This window comes from Chelonoidis abingdonii, chromosome 1 (assembly GCF_003597395.2).
Source record: "Chelonoidis abingdonii isolate Lonesome George chromosome 1, CheloAbing_2.0, whole genome shotgun sequence".
Taxonomy (NCBI): Eukaryota; Metazoa; Chordata; order Testudines; family Testudinidae; genus Chelonoidis; species Chelonoidis abingdonii.
The window spans coordinates 50,012,874-50,027,875 of record NC_133769.1 but is presented as its reverse complement, the minus strand read 5'-3'; the positions used below and the strand labels follow the sequence as shown (position 1 = coordinate 50,027,875).

General features: G+C 47.6%; 1 protein-coding gene across 1 annotated transcript in view; it reads left to right on the top strand.

Annotated features, from left to right (window-relative positions):
- Nucleotides 1-296: 296 nt before the first annotated feature.
- The window catches only part of MET (MET proto-oncogene, receptor tyrosine kinase), a 134,953-nt gene continuing 120,247 nt past the window's right edge, over nt 297-15,002 (top strand). Inside the window, exon 1 of the mRNA XM_075065491.1 lies at nt 297-339. The gene's annotated coding sequence lies outside the window, so the exon portion shown is untranslated. The remainder of the gene's footprint in view (nt 340-15,002) is intronic.

The window sequence follows — 15,002 nt, the reverse complement described above, 5'->3', positions numbered from 1 at the left end:
CGTGGGCAGCGCAGCCCGGCCACCGGCCGCACCCCCGAGAAAGGGGGAAGGGCCGCTCCCTCCGCCCTCCCGGGTCCCTGCGAGGCAGGCGGTGAGTCACCGCAGGTCAGGACCGCGCAAGGCGGGGCGGGGCACTGGGGAGCGAGGCCAGCCGCTGATTTACCGCTGGGAGCCCCCATAGGAGCGGGAGAGGCGCCTCCAGGTGCCTTGGGGAGCAGCAGGGCTGCGCTGGCCGGCCCGCCCCCCCGCAGCGACTTTGCCTCCAGGTGGCGGGAGCGCAGCGCGGGAGTCGAGGACCCAGATGCGGAGCTGCTGCCTCGGCTTCCCCGCCCGCTGAAGGTACAAACTGAGAGTGCCGGGACCGGCCTGTCCAGCCACCCGGCGGTGGGAGGGAGGGGGATCCCCGCGCCCGGCTCCCCAAGCTGGAGCCTCAGTGCCCCAGGGGCGGGCAAGGGGCCGGATCCCGCCGCTCTCAGCAGGAGCGAGGACTGGAGGATCTGGCCCCAAACTCGTGCGATCCCGCTGGCTGTGGCCGTGGACTCGAGCCCGCGGCTGGGGGGCGGGGGGAGGGGTTAGTGCACTTGTAGCTGTCAGTAAGCCCGGGGACAGCAGGGGGCGGGCGGCACGCTCCTGGGGCTGAGTCAGGGGGAGTGCTCCGGGCGAGCGCAAGGGGAGCGAGCCTGCATGACTCCGGAGTGAGTGACTCTGCCGAGGGCAGGGGGAGGTGGTGAATGAAGAGGGGGTGCGGCGCTTACAACCATCTACTCTGACAATAACAACCACGATCTGACTCAGCCTGACTGCGGCGCCGGGGAACCGGCCAAGTGGCGGCTTAGCCGCGAGGAGCCCTCGCACCCTTCAGCGCTGGAAGGGGAGCGCCTCGCCCTCCCTGCAGGTGCACGTGAACCTCTGCTGCTGTCCTGAGCGCCGCGCCTCCTGGGCGGCTTCTGCGCTCGCGCGTTCCCAATGGGATGACCCCGCTGCTTGGCAATGTAGCGGGAGGCGTTGGTGTCCTGCTAGAACCCCCAGAGCGGACCCCGGCTGGAATACCGCGCCGTTGGCTTTAGCAGACAGGTACTGTATGCATGTGGCACCGCCGTGGGGTGGGAGACAGTTAAGGGGTTCAGGTTAATTCCAGCCAAGGGAAACGTCACTCCACTCCGGTGTCTTCGGCACTCCTGTTTTATTTTACAGGAATCGCTGCTTTAGCGGCTGGAAATTTCCTGGGTTTGAGATGTAATAATAAAACCCTTTACCACCCTCCTGTGTGTGTGGAGTGTCACAGAGTCTAATTTTGATAGAATCATGTCAGTTCTTCTAAACTTTCATCAGATGATTATCTATATTCTTTTTCATTTTTAAGATACCCTGGTCAATTACTACTAGAGTAATTGTTCCAAGCGGCATTAGAAAGAAAATGCCACACTTACAAAGGACTGTCCAGAAATGTTGTAAGAATCATCACATTGTATAACACAATATTTAGGCTTGTATTTCAGTCCCTAGGAGCCAGCCACCTACCATACGTATGTTGCTTTTAACATGTATCTTATGTACTATTTTTCTTGTCAACTGTTACACTTTCTCTTTGTGACTATCTATTTGATATGATCATGTGGACCATTAGCTGTGCTGTTGGGACATAAGAGGTGCAGAAATGTAAATGAAGTCAAAGGCTTTGGATTATTCAGACAGTTTTGTCAAATTTAACTTGAAAGTGCAATTTAGAAAAAAATTGTTTTAAATATTTGGCTATTGATAAATTCTTGCATAGTCAATCAGCTTCCATTAAGTATACTTTTTTTTTTTTGTTAAAGCATTTATCTTCCAGATTACCAGGTTATGTACTTTACATGTCTGGTGTATTTCAAATATTTCTTGCTATTGTATTGTAAATTTTTTATTTAAAAAATACAATTTGTCCACAATTAGGAATAATTTACACTCTGTAATGAAACTTTAGTAGTGTGCCCATATCAACATTAAGTTAGATGGTCTCTTCTTTATAAATATTTATGTATGTTCTAGAAACTGTAAGTATTTAGGTTAATCCTCACCCCCTAAAATGTTGAATAATATTTAAATAATACAAACACTTTAATAACTATGCAGTTCTTTGGGATTTTTTGCATTTATAATCTACAGGATTTACTTTGAGAAGCTGCAATATATGGATGTTTTCAGTTTTCCCAATAAACCTTTGCATATTGCAGTAATTCATTTGCTTTTGAGATATCTCATTCAAAATGTCCTTTTGCATTGCTGGCAAGCAGAAATAGGTGGGAATCATTTCTGAGATTCGAAAGACACAAAATCATACTTAGGCAAGGTACAAAATGTCCCACTTCTCTATAAGAGATGTTTAAATATTTGCAGCTAATATTTACACTGTGTGTTATCCAATAAAGACCACAACGCTGCTGTTTTGCAAGAGTCACACATTAAAAACAAAATAACCTGAGAGAATAACTACTCATTACCTCCCTAAACCTTCTGTAGCCATAGATAATTTGTAATACAGGTCATTTAGTACACAACTGATAATTTGAAGAAAGGTAAATACACCAAATTAGTTATGTATAACAGTCCCTCTTAAATTCACATCAAAATCCATTTCCAGAGGGTTGCAGAAGTTTTGTCTTGTTTTTTGTCTTAGTGTTTTTCAGAATTAATGACCATTCCATAACACTTGTTTCTCTTGACACACAACTACAGATGTTCTTATTAGAGGATTTCTTTCTTTACAAAGGTTGTTCTGAAGCCAGCCTGTGGCTTACAGTTGATGATAATGCAATGGGAAACAGAGTAATTAAGACTTAAGCCAATTAGAAACCCAAAATTTAGCACAGGTTCATTGAGAGGTTCATGAACAGAGAATTGTTAGCAAATTTTGGCCTCTTACCTCACCAAGTCTACAAGTCCCTAACATCCTCTTTCCCCCTCCCTGCTGGCTCTGAGACCAGTCCTTCATTTGCAATCTTCTGGGGGCTTGCAATGGCGACCTGCAACCTCCATCTACTGTGTCCAGTGCTGTTGGGGGGTCAAGTATCTTTTCCTCATCCTTCTATGATCCGCCAGGTGGCTGTTCCACATTGTTTATCTCAGAGGGGAAAGGGGATGGCCTCTTCAGTCTGCTGGACCCCAAATCAGAGTAAAGACATTCTGGAGATCACCCCATCCAACTCGCAGCTGTAAACATGCCTGAATCCACAGCAGCTGAGGGAACCTGATGCCTGAAAGATACCTCAGAAATCTGGGCTTCCTTAGCTTCAGTGCAGACTCCAGGGCAGTGTCCACACAAGGAATTCTGAGGTCTCTCTCAGGACCCAACACCCCTGTGTAGTAGGCACCTATCTTAACTCTACTCACTCAAGAGAGCACGTTGGGACAGACACAGTGTCTTCACGTGTTTGTACAGTGCCTAGCACAATGGGATCCTGCTTGAGATCTCTGGGCACAATAGTAATACACATAATAAATATTAATAATACCAATGATAAAATGGGGAGATAAAAGAGCAGTCACCAGGTATCCTTTGAGGATACCAGGATGAAGACACAAAACACTGGCCCCAAGGAGCCTTAAGAATCCCAATTCCAAGGTGTGTTGGCAGGGAGGGAAGAGAGCAGGGAATTCTCAGGGATATTTGCCACCTGACACTCTGAACAAATGCATATGGGTTTCTTGTCTGCAAACCAGCTCCTCTAGCTTTAGTTCATGAAACCCATATGACCCGGTTTCCCACACTTATAGCCTCTTTGGGCTTCATTTGAAGCATTGGCACAGAGACCGAATGTTGAACAGCCCATTACCAGTCGGTGGAGCCATCATCTTGAGCATTTTGTCTGTAATTGCTACAGTCTATGATTCCCTCCTTCATACAGTTTGTAGCCATTGAATTCACGGTTTGCAGATTATAGCCATGCTCTTTCTAGTTCCCTAGTTTACCAAAATCTCTCCACTCCCACACGGAGTGAACCCCTGTGGAAATGAGCTGACCACTGTGTAAAGTGTCGATCTACATGGCCTGCCCAATGCAGTGCAGCCAAACCATCAGAGTTCTGTTTTGTTAAGGTATATTTATCTTAACAATGGTTTTAACAAATCTATACCTCATCCACAGCAGCTAACACAGGCGTATTAGGAGAAACCATTTTTAAAGCAGTTTTGTCACCCAGGGGATATGTAGTGTAGACAGGGCCTTAAAGAAAGGAATAATTAGGTGACCTCTTTTCCCCAGAACATTGGGCCTGTTGTATGTAGAGCTGTTTGAAATCCCACAAATGCTCATTACTCTTAGAATCGCTAGCTTTGTTTGCTTTCTTTGTTTCAAATACCTTTTAGGAAATCTAATCAGGGTTGCGATGTAATTTCTAAAAGCATTCACACACATGGTATGTGTGCTAACTTGTTTCCTTTAGCATTAACAAACCTCCCAAATTGCCAAGCTATTTGCCTTCAGGAATACTATTATGTCATACAGGAAGATAGAATGTTTTTCCAGTGTTTCTAATATAAAATAAAAGGTAAAGGTTTTGGGCCAGATTCATCCAGGGTGTAATGCCAGTGAAGGAAAAGGTGTTGTTTTAAGGATGAATATTGCTCAAGGAGATTGAAGGCCATTTCTTGTTTTGTTTTTGAACTACACTATGATATTGTTATGCCATCTGATGTGATCAGATAGTACCTGATACAAAGCCCATTGCAGTCTATCCTGTTGACTCCTATGGGCTTTGAATCAGGTGGGTACTGTTTGCACAGATATTTGGGTTGAGACATGAAACTGAAACAAGAGAATTTGAGGCACTTGGTAGTTACTCCTGAGGGAATTCTGCATCACTGCGCGTGCACAGAATTAATGTCCCCAGCAGATTTCTTTGCTTCCCAGCAGAAAAATGACTACTGATGGGGAAGCAAAGGGAAACCACAAGATTGGTCATGCGCCCACTTCCCGACAGTTCAGGCAGGTTGGTTTGAACACCCACGGCAGCCAGTAGAGATGTAAATCACTACTGGCAGGGGGTCAGGGTAGTCATGCATGTGAGAGAGACACTTTGCCCCTCTCAATTGCTGTTGTGGCATGCTCAACGTGGAGGGGCAAGGCTTTGGGGTGTTTCTCAAGAGGGAGACATGGGGCAGACTCTGTTCCCTCAGGCACACGAGAATGTAGCAGCCTGCCTGCTTAGTGAATTGTTCCCATTGTTTTTATCGAATTCCTCCAGGAGTATAAAACAGGTGTAAAGTTTTTTTTTTAATTTTACATTTACATTTTACACTCCTTTTACATTGCCAGAGTGATGTAAAGGAGCCTTACTGTAAAGGACAGTATGGCCTTAAATGCTTATGGTGCTTTAGTGATTAGAACTGGTCTAAATTTTTGGAATGAAAAAATTTCCTATCAAAATGTGCTCCATGAACTGTTTGCTACTGATCTTTTTTGGAGATGGTCAGTAGCCAGTATAAATTGTGAGTTTGAGTCCACAGCCCTCACTTGCTCTTCATTTGCCTATGATGTAACACTAAGCATATGGCTGCATATATTTGTTGACTAATAATTAGAAGTAAAGGCTCAATACTAGTTACTATTAGGCAGAGAGGGGTTAGTGATTTCTCCAGTGCTCCCCACTCCCATTCTCCATCCATTGTATTGTAGTTTAGATAAATTACAAAAATAATTGAAACCAGATGGATTATATTACATTATTTTGACCAAAAAATATGCAGAATTTTGCAGAATTTTAAAATATTGTGCGCAAAATTTTAAAATTTTTGGCACAGAATTCCCCCAGGAGTTGGTAGTGTACAATTTTGCTAAAAGATTTCAGTGACAATGGTTTTCATAACATACTGATGTCGGGAGTTCTCAAACTTCATTGCACTGTGACCCTTTTCTGACAACAAAAATTACTACACAACCCCAGAAGGTAGGGTGACCAGAGGGCAAATGTGAAAAATCAGGACAGGTTTGGGGGTAAAAGGAGCCTATATAAGAAAAAGACCCAAAAATCGGGACTGTCCCTATAAAATTGGGACATATGGTCACCCTACCAGGAGGAGGGACCGAAGCCTGAGCCAACCCGAGCCCCATGGCCCAGGATGGGGGGCCAAAGCCTAAGCCCTTCCGCTCTGTGCAGGCGGACGGGGGGTGGGGGGGCAAACTGAAACCCAAGGGCTTCAACCCCAGGCAGGGGGCCTGTAACCTAAGCCCCCCTACACAGGGCTGAAGCCCTCAGGCTTTGGCCCCAGGTGGTGGGGCTCAGGCTTCAACCTTGGCCCTGGGTACCAGCAAGTCTAAGCCAGCACTGGCAACCCCACTAAAATGGGGTCCCGACCGACAGTTTGAGAACTGCTGTGATATATAATAGTTGCAGAAGAACGTCAACAGAGAGCCTTTGAAGCAAGTTTTACGGTTGTATGATGCAGCTTCTTCTATTAGCCCTAGGGAAATCAACATGAAATAGATTTTTTTTTGTAGGGGAGGCAATCCTTGAATTCATCAAATTCAGATGAAACCTTATGTGAAATGAAAAATACTTAAATGTTGTGCCTTCAAAGAATTACTAGTTTATTCAGGTTCTTATACCATGCCCATCATTGTGGTATTTGATTCCCAGCAGCATTCTGCTGTGTATGCCACAGCTGCAATTCTTGTCTTATGAGCTATGTCTGCATAATTTTTTTTCCTGTATGGTAAGGTACAAATAAAGATTCATATCTTAGTCACTCTTCTCTACTATAGCTCCTTCATATTAATGCCTATCCTACTAAACAGCATCCAACTCCTTTTGACATATGCTGGCATAATTTCTGCTGAGGATCAGTGATCTAGCTTGGTAAATTTAAAAAAATAAGGCAGATAACTAAATATATGACATTTATTGAAATTCATTTTTTACCACGGAGCTACATCATTTCAAACATATTGAGAATAGTAAAGGATTGCAGATGCAATTTGATTAAATCTGCAGTTGTTACCATTTGCCTTCTGAAAATTGATTCCCCCCCAAAGCTTGACATGCTTACTGATTAAAAACCATGCACAGACTAAGACAGGTTTCATTTGTTTGTGTTTGTTTGCCATCCATGCAAGTTCTAACAGGTTTTGAAATGTACTGTAAATCTAGTATACTCATAACCTACTGGAAAGGGTGAACTTACTTAGCAATAGCCATTTTTGTTTTAAACTACATGATGACACATCTTTAAATTCTATTGTGTAAAGAAAAACACCTTCTTACTGTGGAGAGATTTCCTGTTTGTGTGTGTTTGCTGGAACTAAACCTTCCCCTGTGTGTTGACCAAACTTTTCTTCATAATCTAAAATGATAGTTACAAGCTATCCCATGAGTTTGCTTTTTTGGACAGGATGTAGTACTTATTTTTACAAAATAACTGTTCATTTGGAGCTGATGACAAAGTATAGGGGCCAACTTATGCCCTTGGTTACACGCCCAAAACCTAACTGAGCTTATTAAGGTTGCACACTTGTAAATCCAAGACAGATTTAGGTGACTATCTTTTATTGATATAGTAACTCATTGTAAGTTTCGCATTTCTCACACTTAGCTTTTGGCTGAAGACAAATACTAATGATCCATAGTATGTTCTTCCAGTGTTCCACTGGGGCTATGGTTGCCAAATTGTAATTGTTCCAAAAAAATAAATAGCTGAAACCATAATTTTGGCTGTCACTAGAAAGTCACTTGAAAAAAACATACAGAAACTTTTCACTTTTTTAATATATATTATACTTATTTTATTTATTTAATATATTTTATGGGCATTTGAATTCCTTCAAACAATGTTCATTTGAAACAACTCTCTGGGAGTGGGAGAACCAAGCCTGATGGGTTCTGTGCTCATTGTGCACCATGACTGTTTTAAACTAATTGTCACATTGTCCAAAGTGTGGGGTTCCTGAAACATACTGTGCATGGCTGAGTCCAGAGTAGAGCCCTGCAACGGGACTAGGATCCCACCCACTGCATAATAGTAGGAGCGGGTCAAATGTACTTTGATGGGCAAAAAAAACCCCAACTGTGGTAATTTGTGGGAAAACATTAAATCTCTTGTCAGTTTGTCATAAATAGAATTTTAGCAATGTAAAGCAAGTTTTTTTTAAAAAAACAATAAAGGTTTTAATACTTAAATTTAAGTGAGGATTAGAAATAGATGTGATGTCTGTTATAACAGGAGCCAAGGTATTTTTTATTCTTTTAATGATAAAAATTGTGTCTGAATTCCGTGTATGAGGATCTTGCGGGATCTAATGTTTTTACAGGTGGGAATGGGGTAACAGTGCAGGAGCAGGTGGGAGTGGGTATTGTGGGGCAGGAGCAGGATTAAAAAAATAGTCCCCGCACAGGGCTCTAATTCAGAGTCTGTCTTGGTCTGCTTTCTCCTCACCACAGTTCTCCCCTAATGACTCATTGACTCTGTTAGAGCAGAAAGGTTAAAACTTGACTTTAACTCATTGAGTTTTGCTCACTCAGAAGTGGTTTGCAGGTTTGGGTCCAACAGCTCTCATTCGGTGCTGAAAATTTTGGGCAACCCCTCCACCATCAAGCCCTATTGGCTCCAGTAGTTAGGTCTTTTGTGGGTAAATAATTAGTTGTAATTTTTTCTATAAATAAATAAAGACATAATCTTGGGAAATATGTATTTGGGTAAAATACATATTTAGAGATATTTTAAACAATGTGCAGCAGCTGCTTCATATCTTTTGAGAGGTAATAAATAGGCTATCACCCTCTATTCTTTTATATCCTTCTTTAACACTCAGATGCCTCTAAGAAATCAGCCAATTTAATCCTGGCTGAGTTGAGCAGCAGATGGGGATAGCTGATACTTACGTTTATGTATAATAGCATTTGATCAGAGCAGTTGTCAAAATATGGGGTCCTATGAGTTGTTTCTGTTAGGAGGACATAAGAATGGCTTTAGTGGCTCAGACCAATGGTGTGTGTAGTCCAATATCCTGTCTTCTGACAGTGGCCAGTGCTGGGTGCTTCGGAGGGAGTGAACAGAATAGGCAATCAGAGTGATTCCCAGCTTCTGGCAATCAAAGGCTACCGATACCCAGAACAAGGAGTTGCATCCCTGGCCATCTTGGCTAATAGGTTTAGGAGAAATTGTTGGAGTCAGGAATATGCAAAGTTCTGTGTCTCTGGACACAGTAGGAATCAAACAGGATAGAGTTCTTTGCCTGCAGTTTGAAGACTCGTTCAGACAACAGTCATTTGCAAAATCTCTCTCTAGTCTTTTTTTTCCCCCCTCATGGCCATCTCCCAGTGTTTGTCCAGGCTGTGTCATCTTTGGCTTTCTGCTTCTTCTCTTGGTCTGCTTCTGTGGTGGATTTTTTGCTGCTTTTTCTCTTGCACACATATGCCCTGTTAGTAGAACAATACTTAGTAAACCCCCTCTGCCTCCATGTGCCTTGCATATATATGCCTGTTTTTTGGGTGGAGGCTGGTGCTGTTTCAGCTAGCTGGTTCTATAAAGGAGCTGAATGGTATCTTACCACTACTTTAAATGAAAGAGAGCTGTTGCACCCACCAGTTTCAACAGTGTTTAATCCAACCCATGAAAATAATTTTTAAAATTGCAAATATATATTAACATTGTATGCATTTGAATGCATCCCTCTTCCCTCACCTCTCCCCCATATGTCAATTGTTTTAGGGCTAGATTGAAGCTTTCCACAGTGGATGGAGCATAACAAAGCTGTGCTGCCTCAGGAGGAACCCCCAGGAGGAAGTCACAATTTCTCCCCGGCTTCCACACCTTTGCTCCTGTGAAGACGTCATTCGCTATAGCCCTTTACCAGTTGTATGTTCCTTCTCTTTTGGACCAGCTCAGTTCTGCTGGCTAGAGCCTTGATGAAGAGGGGCCTACTTGAAGTGGAAAGTACAAGAGGAATAGTCCCTGCTCTTTTCCCCTCCCTTGCCCAAACCCACAGTGCAGGGATCTGTAACATGGCCATGGGGACTTACTTCTCCTTACTGCCCTATGTGACCGTGTTAGGAGCCAGGTGCAATCTGACCCTTAAATTGTAACTTTTGTGGAACAGGAATCATGGGTGAAATCTGGTCCCATTGAAGTCAATGTAAGTCTTGCTATTGACTTTAATGGACTCTGAATTTCACCCCAATGCTTTGCATCTGCTTGTACAGTACATAGCACAATGGTGCTGCAATCTGCAATATAAATAGCAGAGCTGGATGAATTTTTTTCATTTGAAATATTTCTCTGATGAGAAAAAAAATTCTTTTTGTTGTTGTCAAAATGGAAGTGTCCATGGAAAAGGGCGGATTTCTCAAAAAAAAAGTTTATGGAAACAAAACATTTTCTGCCCAAGTCTAATAAACAGTCAATAAGAACAAAACACGGTTACTCACCTTTGTAACTGTTGTTCTTCGAGATGTGTTGCTCATATCCATTCCAGTAGGTGTACGCGCCGCGCGTGCACGTTCGTCGGAGAACTTTTACCCTAGCAACTCCAGTGGACCGGCAGGTCGCCCCCTAGAGTGGCGCCGCCATGGCGGGTGATATATACCCCTGCCGGCCCGCCCGCTCCTCAGTTCCTTCTTGCCGGCTACTCCGACAGTGGGGAAGGAGGGCGGGTGTGGAATGGATATGAGCAACACATCTCGAAGAACAACAGTTACAAAGGTGAGTAACCGTGTTTTCTTTTCGCTGCTTGACTCTATCCTTCCAGTAGTGATTCCCAGCCATTACTCTAGGCGGTGGGGTCGGCAGTGAGGAGTCACAGTGCGGTAACACCAGAGAGCCGTGAAGCGCATCATCCCTGACTGCTGGACACGGCAGTATGGGATAGCAAGGTGTGCAACGGAGGACCAGGTGCTGCCCTGACAACTCTCCTGGATGGGTCTCGGCAAGGAACGCCGTCGATGACGCCTGGGCTCTGGAGTGCGCCGTTACTCTCTTGCCCGGAGGGAGATCAGTGTAACAGGCCGTATCAGGAGTCACCCAGTGAGGAGTCCTCTGAAGGAGCTGGTAACCCTTAAATCACTCACAATGGCGACAGAGCTGGTGGACTTAACGAATGTTTGGCTTCGCTTATTATAAGGCTGAGCGCTCTCGCGCTTCTAAGGAGTGGTAACTTTCATCCTTGCGAGACACACGTGCGGTTTTGGGAGAGACAGTAGGAATATTCCTAGTTGCAATGAAAGGCCGAGGATGACCTTGGAAGAAATGGCGGATGCGGCCTCAGTTGCACCCTGTCCCGAATGAACACGATACGGGAATCTACGACGAGGGCGCGCAGCCTCTGATAACGCGCCGAGCGGAATGATCGCCACTCAGGAATGCCGTCTTCCCAGGAAAAGTAGAGGAGGATCACATAGCCAGCGGACTCAACGGGGGAGCTAGATGGGACACACCAGAGTGAATCCAGGAAGGGGCTGAGGTTGCGGACTGGTAAAGCGCTCCAGCCCCTTGAGAACTGACACCTGGGTGCGAAGACCGAGCGGACCGTCACTCCCATGGTGAAGGTGGAGAATGGCCGCTAAGGAACAGGAGAGGGAAGGCCAGCCTTTCCTTGACGCGACAAAGGTAATCTAAAACCACTGTGATGAACATCGTGGGATGGAAGGCGCGTCCCGTGCACCAGCACGTAAACGTTTCATTGGCTACGTATGTCACCCTTGTAATGTTTTCTACTTCCCAGAAGTACCTGCATCACTGGGGAAGAGCAATGTAACCTCGACCGGGTAGCCTACTCAGGAGCCACGCTGAGAGGTGCAGCGACTGGAGAGTGCGGGTGACAGACCCCGTGGTCTGCGTGATCAGGTCCAGGTGAAGGGCAGGGACGGAGTCGAACTACCGACAGGTCAGCATAGAGAGTCCAATGCTGCACGGCAATGACGGAGCGATCAGATCATGGCCTGTCCCTGCGCGCCTTCAGAAGACCTGTGGGCCACTACGGGAATGGGAGGAAAACCGCATAGGGAAAGAAGAATTGCGTGCCCAGGAATTGAAGGCGTCTGTCTTAGCCCGGCTCACGGCCCGGAAATAGAGCAGAACTTCGGCACTTCCTGTTCCTCGCGTTGTTGCAAAGAGGTCCATTGGGTATGCCCCCACCGCCGGAAGAGAGCAGGCGACTCCGGCGAGGAGCCATCGTGGGAGCTGAAAGGAACCGCTGAGTGTCCCCAGGGTATTCGAGCCCGGTCAATCGACGATCAGGTGAACCGAGTGCTATGCAAAAGTCCCAAGTATCATTGCTCCTGACAAGAGGAGGAGATTCGTTCCGCCCTTCTTGTCACATAGTTGTATACCCCGTTGTTTGTTCGATAAAGACTGAAACACAGCCCGGCCCTGGATCTGACGACTGAACGCGCGACAACCAGGTGGACCGCTCTCAACCCCGTGGCTGTTATATGGAGGGCAGCCGGAGAGACCAGCGACCTGGGCCTGAGGTCCCTAGGTGAGCCCCCATCCAAGTCTGATGCATCGTCGTAAGGACGCGAGGGCTGGGCTGATAAATGGGAGCCCCGCACATAGACGCTATCTAGCCAATTGGATGAGAGAGGAGACGACTTGGGAATCAGTGACCACCGTGTCAACGGAGCGCCTGGCCCCCCCCACCACGAGTGGATGGATAGGCAGGTTTGCAGGGGCCGGAAGGCGGAGTCGGGCGTGCGCCGGCAAAGTGCAGCATGCCATGTGCTCCCCCCAGCGTTCGGCAAGTGCGCAAGGGAGGTCAGAGTGCTGACTGTAGCCTGGGAATATGGCTGACAGCGATGGACCGCCGAAGGGACGGACCGCCTGCTTAGTAGCTTAGACGGCTCCATAAACTCTATCCATCTGGTGGATAGGTGGACTTCTCCGCATTGCAAACAGCCCGGACTGAAAAGGCTGAACACTGGACGTGCTCCCCGACTCGATCCTGTGAAGGTCCCCGATCCAGTCTTCGAGTAGAGGACCTGTACCCACGCGCGAAAGAAAGCGCGAACTCGCCATTGCATTGTAAACCTCTCGGCCGTTGGAGATCGAACGGAAGACCGGAATTGGATAGGCCGGGCCCCGACAATGAAGCGAAGGACCTCGATGGGGCGGAAAGTGATATATGAAATAGGCGTCCTGCATGTTCGAGGCGTGCTACCAGTCTCCGGATCCAGGAAGAATAATGGTCCCAAGAACCTGCGAACTTCAATTGAGTAGGTATCTGTGAAGTGCGTGATGGATGGGTTCGGAGACCTCCCTTGGCTCTATGGGATCAGAAAGTATGGAGTAGAACCCCCTGCCCGTCTCGTCCTCCGGCACTCCTCTACAGGCCCCCCGCTTTGTCAGAGCGTGCACTCTGGAGAGGATTGTCGTGAGTTCCCTGAAGAGGGACGCGGAAGGGGCGGAGAGGGCGGAACGAAGCAAACTGCAGATGGTACCCAAGCGCAGGTGGGAGAGCCCAACGATCTGCAGTAAGCTGCACCCCGTGGAGAGAACGAGGACGGTTGGAAGGAGAGATATCCACGAAAGAATTTACAGCGCCCGGCGCACTTAAGACGGCTTCGACCGGGACGGCTTGGAAGACCGATTGGCCACCCTTGTCCCCGTTGCGCCCGTCTCGGCCGCCATTTCTGTTGGTCTCTGGCAAAGTCGCCTGCCTGGGTGCGGAAGGGCCTCCGCGCGGTTGTTGTTCGGCCCCTGAAACGGTCGACGCTGTGTTTTCTGCGTGATGCATCCCTAGGCGCACGCATAATGACCCTATTAGCCTTGAGACTTTGTAGGCGGGTCTGTCTTGTCAAAAACAGCCCTGACCCGCAAACGGACGGCCTATATGTTTCTGTTCCGAGAAACCAGAACCTGTAGCCAGGAGAGGCGTGCATGTGACTCCCCGCGGAGGCGAGAGTCCTGAGCGCTGAGTCTGCTGCGTCCAACGACCCCTCACGAAGTGCGCGCGACCCTTCTGCATTTGTCCAGTAGGCCTGCGAACTCTTGCGAGCAATTTGTGGGAGAAGCTCCCATAAATTATCAGCCGCCCCCAGGTTTATTGAGTAGCGGCTTGAGCAGGCTTGTTGTTCGAAACCCGCCAGCTTAACACCCGCAGGAGTAGCCTTACGACCGAGAGTCCATACGTCGCGCCTCCCTGACTTTGGCCGGAGCTTCGCTGCCCATGCCGTTCCCTCTCGTTCACAAGATGACGACGAGGACGATGGGCTGGATGCACAACAGTACTCTTCCCTCGAGGGACCATTATTGCCATCCAACCCAGCACGTGGGAACGGAAAGCCGTTGGACTGCCCAGATGGTGTGCGGTTGGCTGTATGTTTATGACGGGTAGGCCCGTGGCGCATTCATGACCGAGATATCTTGACGACCGGTCATGCAACCTTGGAGACCTCCAGCTTGATGCTTCGTTTGATGCAACGCGCCTGAGGCGATCCTGGTTGTGCCCTGATTCGTAGCAGGGGGGACCGTGGTTGCGTCCCCGCCACCGCGTTCACCAACGAGGAATGATGGGAGACCGGCAATGGGTAGTGCGGTCGAGCATGACCGTTCTCTTGCACCTGCAGCGTCAGTCTCGGGCAGGTGGAAGACTGTTCCATTGCAGGGATGTGGGGGCGTTGTATCCCTGCACCACGTGCCTCCGAAGCCTACGCTTGCGCGAGCCGTGGTGAGAAATCTGCTGAGGCCCTGCGGCTTTGCTGATATGCCCGGGCGTCCAAACCCCACTGCTCGCCCATCTTCCTGTGACCCATCAGGAAAGAGGCCGGGCCTGTCAAACGTCCAGGACACTGTCCGCCCGATGAAGAGACCAACCCGATGTCAAGGGCCAGGACGGCCAGAACGCGGGTAGTGCGAGTTCTCCCACGCCCGCCTTATGGCGAACGGCCCCTCCTCCGAGCCGGGCGCTGTCATGAGCCAGTGTACGTGCCGGGTCCTGGACTGGACCTGCCACCAGCCGCGGTCCGGCAGGACTAGTGTCTCTTTACCTGATTATGCACACTCTCGGAAAAAACGTTATTCTATCTTCTTATCTTTTT